This window comes from Pinus tabuliformis, chromosome 9 (assembly GCF_031772625.1).
Source record: "Pinus tabuliformis cultivar Carrire ecotype Pingquan chromosome 9, CPIR1, whole genome shotgun sequence".
NCBI classification, from domain to species: domain Eukaryota; kingdom Viridiplantae; phylum Streptophyta; class Pinopsida; order Pinales; family Pinaceae; genus Pinus; species Pinus tabuliformis.
Window position 1 is genome coordinate 69,998,168 of NC_142307.1, and position 6,202 is coordinate 70,004,369.

The window sequence follows — 6,202 nt, forward strand, 5'->3', positions numbered from 1 at the left end:
GGGAAGTGGCCACTTGTCCTCTCACGAATTGCGCCAACGCTTCCTCAAACGGTTCGGTATTTCGGTTACTCTGTGTAATGATTCATTTGCCAACTCAATGGTCAAATCAGAGTTCAAATTTCATATGCTGTAGCTTATTTTCTCCCGTCGAATCCGATACCCCATCGGGCGCAATTTCCGCCGTTAGATCTGGGGCCTCCAGATCTGATGGTTATCGCTCTTATCGCACGGTAGACTTTCTCAGACGTTAGCCCGTGATGAGAGCGGTTTTCTCTCTCCTCCGCCGGACACGCGTCATTTGTTGTATGGCATCGCTAGGTCTCCTGACAATTCCGCTTACCGCCCAAAATGCCTCTGATATTCTGCCGGTTTGGAGCGCGGGACCCGCCTTTCATTTCAGCGTTTTCCCCACGGTTTTCGGGTTTCCCTTGTGACTGAGTGCTCGGGGCTATTCCATTTCGAGGGCTTTTGCCCAGCGATGCGCTAATCGCGCATAAAAAATGACCTCCGTTTTCTGATTCGGACTTCCCAATTGCTAGTTTGCATCCTGCGCGGTCTCCATGGGCCTCAGTCAACGCGCTTTGACCGAGGTCCTCGTCGTTCCTTGCTGGCTACAAACTGCCACTATCCAGAGGTCTTCCTGATAACTCATTGTTCACAAGTTTTTGAAGTCTGTCATGATTTGATACAGTCATAGAACTCTAATAGTTGTCAAGGATCCAATTTGGATCACGACCTTCCCACTGAAAAAGCTTTTGGACCACCAAAAGTTAGATTTCAAGCACCGACTAAGTGAAGGTACAATTGTCTCACTTGTCCAATCTCTATCCACTTTGCACTGCTTGGCTTTGAACCCTTGAGCCCAAATCTAAGGTACTCAACATCTCCCCTGCGCGTCGTTCTCACCTTTCTGTCTAGAACTGTGTCTTCCTGCAATTCATTAAGATATTCAGGTAACAGGTCATCAATAAAAGGCAATTGACTCTGTTCTTCAGGATCTTCAATGAGTGAAGATTCAAACAATCTCAAGTAATCTGCATTCACCACTGAGTAGATGTGCATGTAAGCTGGTAGATCAAGGTGAAAAGCATTCTCACCAATATTTTCAAGTATCTTGAAAGGTCCATACCTAATAGGCTTTAGTTTCTTACCTTCACCTTGCATCCTGTCCTTACTGATATACAACCAGACTTGGTCACCAACTTGGAAACTATGCTCCATCTGATGCTTGTCATGCCTTGCCTTGTATTTGGCTTGACTCTTTTCCAGCTGTTCCTATACTGCCTGGTGGATCTCTTGGATCTGTTCAATGAACCTAGTTGCCTTGTCCACATCGCTGTGTCCTTCAACCGAGGTGTCTTTACCAAAGACAAAATCCAAAGGAGACCTTGGTGTGAAACCAAAATAGGTCTCAAAAGGAGATCTCTGTGTAGAAGAATGTTTTGCTTAGTTGTAAGCATGCTGCACATAACACAAATGTTCATCCCAAAGCTTAGGATGTTTACTGCAATAACCTCTGAGTAACTGGATCATTGTCTTGTTAACTACTTCTGTCTAGCCATCGGTTTGTGGATGGAAAGCTGTGCTTTTCTTCAGTTTGGTGTCCATCAGTTCCCACAGACTTGACCAAAACTTCCCCACAAATCGGGTGTCTCGATCAGATACAATGGAAGTGGGTAATCCAAAATGAACCCATACATGTTGAAAGAACAATTTTGTAGTTTGTTCAGCTATAATATATTTATTACAAGGTATCAAAATACACATTTCGCTGAACCTATCCACAACAACATACAGATAATCATGACCTTTCCTAGATTTAGGCAATCCTCCAACAAAATCCATGGAAACACTTTTCCAAAGATGAGAAGGAACTGGTAATGGAGTGTACAAGCCTAGTTTTCTATTGTTGGGCTTGCTTTTAGCACACACAGTACACCCTCTTACATATCCAGAAACTGTCTCGTTCATTTTTGGCCAATAACAAAACCTTTGCAATTGTGCAACTGTTTTACTTACCCCAAAGTGACCTGATATTAGAGAAATGTGTGCTTCTTGAATTATCTTTACTCTTTCAGTTTGTGGAATGCATAACTTTCCACAATGATATAGGAGTTGGTCCTTTACATGATAATCCAATTCTTCTATTTGTTTGCCTTGACTTAAAGTTGCATATACGTCTTTGAAATCTATATCTTGAGCATATTGTTCAATGTAGCTTTCATGTAACACAGAATTATGCTTAAGTATAGTAGATGCATTTATAATGGGTCTAAATAACAGATCTGCAACTTTATTGTGTATGCCCTTTTTATATCTGATGACCAAATGAAACTGTTGTAGAAAACCCATCCATCTATAGTGTCTTGATTGCTGCAACTTAGTTTGGGAGTGTAGATATTGAAGTGGTTGATGATCAGTATGTACTATTGTCTCTTTGCCCATTAAATAATGTTTCCACTTTTTCACACTCTGTACTAATGCATACGATTCTTTATCATACGTAGGATAGTTAACTACTGCAGAATTAAATGTCTTAAAATGATAACATATGGGTTTACCGTGCTGTGTCAACACTGCTCCCATGGCATAGTCACTGGCATCCATTTGGATCTCAAATGGTCTTTGAAGATCAGGCAATGCTAGTATAGGTGTTGTACTAATCTTTTCTTTCAAGGTGTCGAAAGCTTTCTGCTGTTTGCCTCCCCACTGAAACACCTTGTTCAATCCTGTTAAAACATGTAAGGGACCTGCAATTAAGGAAAAGTTAGAGATGAACTTTCTTCAATATTGCGCTGCTCCTAAGAAGCTTCTAACTTTTGTAGCAGATTTGGGTTTAGGCCAGTTTACAATGACTGCCACCTTAGAGGGATCTATCTTCAATTCACCACCCCCTACTATATGTCCCAAATAAGTCAAAGATGTTTTTGCCAAATTCACATTTTGAGAGTTTAACATAAAGTTTTTCTCTTTTCAAAACATCTAGTGTCTGCTTAACATGCTTTAAATGTTCTTCCCATGTTTTGCTAAATATCAAAATGTCATCCAAATACACTAACAAAATCATCAAGAAAAGGTCTGAGTACATCATTCATTAATTTCATGAAAGTAGTAGGAGCTTTAGTTAAGCCAAAAGGCATAACCAACCACTCATACAATCCCTGCTTTGTTTTGAAAGCAGTCTTCCATGCATCTTGTTCTGCAACCCTGACTTGATGATATCCACTATGCAAGTCTAACTTGGAAAAATAAACAGCTTTTTTCAATTGATCTAAGAGATCATCTATGCGAGCAAGGGGATAACGATTTTTGATTGTTATTTTATTCAGTGCTCGATAATCAATGCACATTCTCCACGAGCCATCTTTCTTTCTCACCAAAACGATTGGTGACCCACATGGTGATGTGCTAGGTTTAATGAACCCTTTCTCGAGCAACTCCTGCACCTGTTTCTTGATTTCTGCGTTCTTTAAAGCGGACAACCTGTACATTCCAATGTTAGGCAATGGAGCATCTTGCTGCAAAATAATATCATGCATTATTTCCTTTTTGGGTGGTAGACATTTAGGTTCTTGAAACAAGATATCATACTCTGAAACAACTCTTTCTAAATCAGCTTGTTGTTTAGCATCACAACGCTCAAATACATTGGTTTTATTAGGTTTCTTTTCCTTTACAACCATCAGTAAGAATTGTTTGCATGAATTTATCATTCGTTTCATCTGCCCTGAGTTTATGAGAGTATAATTATTCTTGAGCTTATGAGCTCTTACAAAGTATTCAATTTCATCTTTAACAAGTAGATACTTGTTCTTAGCTCTATAGAAAATAGCTTTTCTGTCATACAAGTAAGGACTTCCTAAAACAATTCCACATATATCCAAAGGAATTATGTCTAACTCAACCTCATCTACAAATGATGACCCAAAAGAAAACTTGAATTTGCATTGTCTAGTCACTTGTAGTTGTGCTTTATCATTTAACCATCCTAATGGGTATGGTTTCTTGTGAGGTGTAGTCACTAATCCCAACTTCTTTACAATTGCTTCAAAAATTAAATTTACTTGTGAGCCACTATCAAACAAAGTATCAATCTTTTGATGTTTGTAAATAACTCGAATATGGAAAAGCTCATGTCTTTTTCTCTCATTTTCTTCATCAATAGTAGATTGTGCAGAATTACTAGTAGATGCTTCAGAATTCTTATCTTTTATACCTGTGGCTGCAATAGTTGTTTCATCTCTTGAGTCTGACCCAAAATATTTCTGAATAGCTGCAACAATCTTCTTCTTCTTGCCCTCGAACTTCTTAGGTCTCAGCTCCGGATGCAGAATTCAACAATGCTCATCATCATGCCCATCCTTTTTACAGTGAGTGCATGAAGATTTGCCTTTCTGTACAGTGTTAGCCTTCCTTGCTTTCCATTTCTATTTTCTTTTCTCCTTATTCTTGCTTGAAATGGGTTGGGATGATCCCCCAACTTTTGGACTTCCATTCTTTCCTCTAGCTTTTAGATGAGTAGCTTGAACAAATATCTCACCTATACTAGTGGGATTAAACATGAGAATAGTGTGCCTCATGTCACTGTGTAGACCACCGATGTACTTCAACAAAGTCTCAGGTGAGTCTAATGAGATTCCTAGAATCAATGCTCTCTTCCTAAATTCTTGGGTGTAACCTTGTACACTTTTCCCTTTCAACTATCGAAGAGTTTGCCAGCTCATCATGGCTTGCTGCATGTAGGCCAATGGATAGAACTGCTTTTTGTTTGCAGAAACAAATTCACTCCAGACAGAAATGGTCTTACCATGTCTCTTCATGTCAGCTTGGATCTTGCCTTCCCACCAAACCATGGCAGTGCCTCCAAGGCGTAGACTTGCTAGCTGAATCTTGCTCTTGTCTGAATCAATACTCTGCACCCTGCAATAAACATCAATTTGTCTAATCCAATTTTCCAGCTTTTCTACATTTAACTCTCCATATATAGGTAAATCAAATCTAACATCTAGTTTAATCAAAGATGCCTTCTTTTTATGTTCAAGGCTATTAGGAGGTGTGAGAAGGCTTTCCTCTTTCCCTTTGCCTTTGGAGTGGTCATGAAGAAGCGACTCATCTTCTCCTTTGTCTTGTTTGGAGCCTGATGAATCTTCATCTTTATGTTTTCTAAAGTCCTTATACATTTCTTCTACCATGGACCTTATGGCTAGGAAACTATCTATGAATTGAGGGTCTGGCCCCACAGAACCTTCCTTTGACATCGTCTTCCAAGGATAGACTCTCCCAATTTCAGGATTAGTTTCGACCAACTCTCCTCCTAATTTGAGCTTTGATCTAGTTAGCATTCAACAACTAAATCCAACACAAGCTTGTCTAACCTTAACAGCCTAAAGCTCTGATACCACTTGATCTGAAAATCACTCGTGAGTGATCTCAGTTAATTAATTAATGAATGTAGGTATTACAGACTCATGAGCTGGTGTGTGTGTCTATAGTATCTTAGGCAACGGATCAATAAGATTGCAAAATAAATAGACACTAGAAAACAATAAGAGAAACACAGTAAGCAATACAAGAACACAACAAATTAATAAAGAGTTCACCCAATCCTCCTGGGCTACGTCTCCGATCCAGCTTTTAGTGGTGGCATTCTTTTATTGTGTCTTTAAACAGAGCTTTTACAATGAGGAGTTCAATTTGAGTCTCCTGAAATAGATGATGCTTAGTAGGGTGGTTCTTGGATTCCCCAAGCCACTAGAGTGCACAGACTCCCCCTTACTAAGTCTCGACCTCAACTGGTCTTCATGGGATGAGTCCGACTTGGTACTCAGTTCCCCGACAGATATCCTCACAAGGATCGCTCGAACCTCTCAAACCTTCTATCTGCTCAATGCTACTTTAGCTTTGCAGGTCAGCTCGACTTCTGGTCTTTGCTTCTTGCTTTTTCCTCTATTCTGTCTCTCTGTCTCATTTTTTTCTCACTGTCCTCTTTTTCTCTTCTCACTGTCCTCCGTTTCTGTTCTCTGTCTGTTCATGGCTTAAAGCCAATACATCCTTGACTATTCGCTTCCTCTTCCGCCTCTTCGGATCGCCTGCCGCTGTTCGCTTGGAATTCCTTGCCTCTGCATCATCGCCACTATGTAACGTCTCACAGGGAAGAGGCCACTTGTCCTCTCACGAACTGCGCCAGCTCTTCCTCAAACGG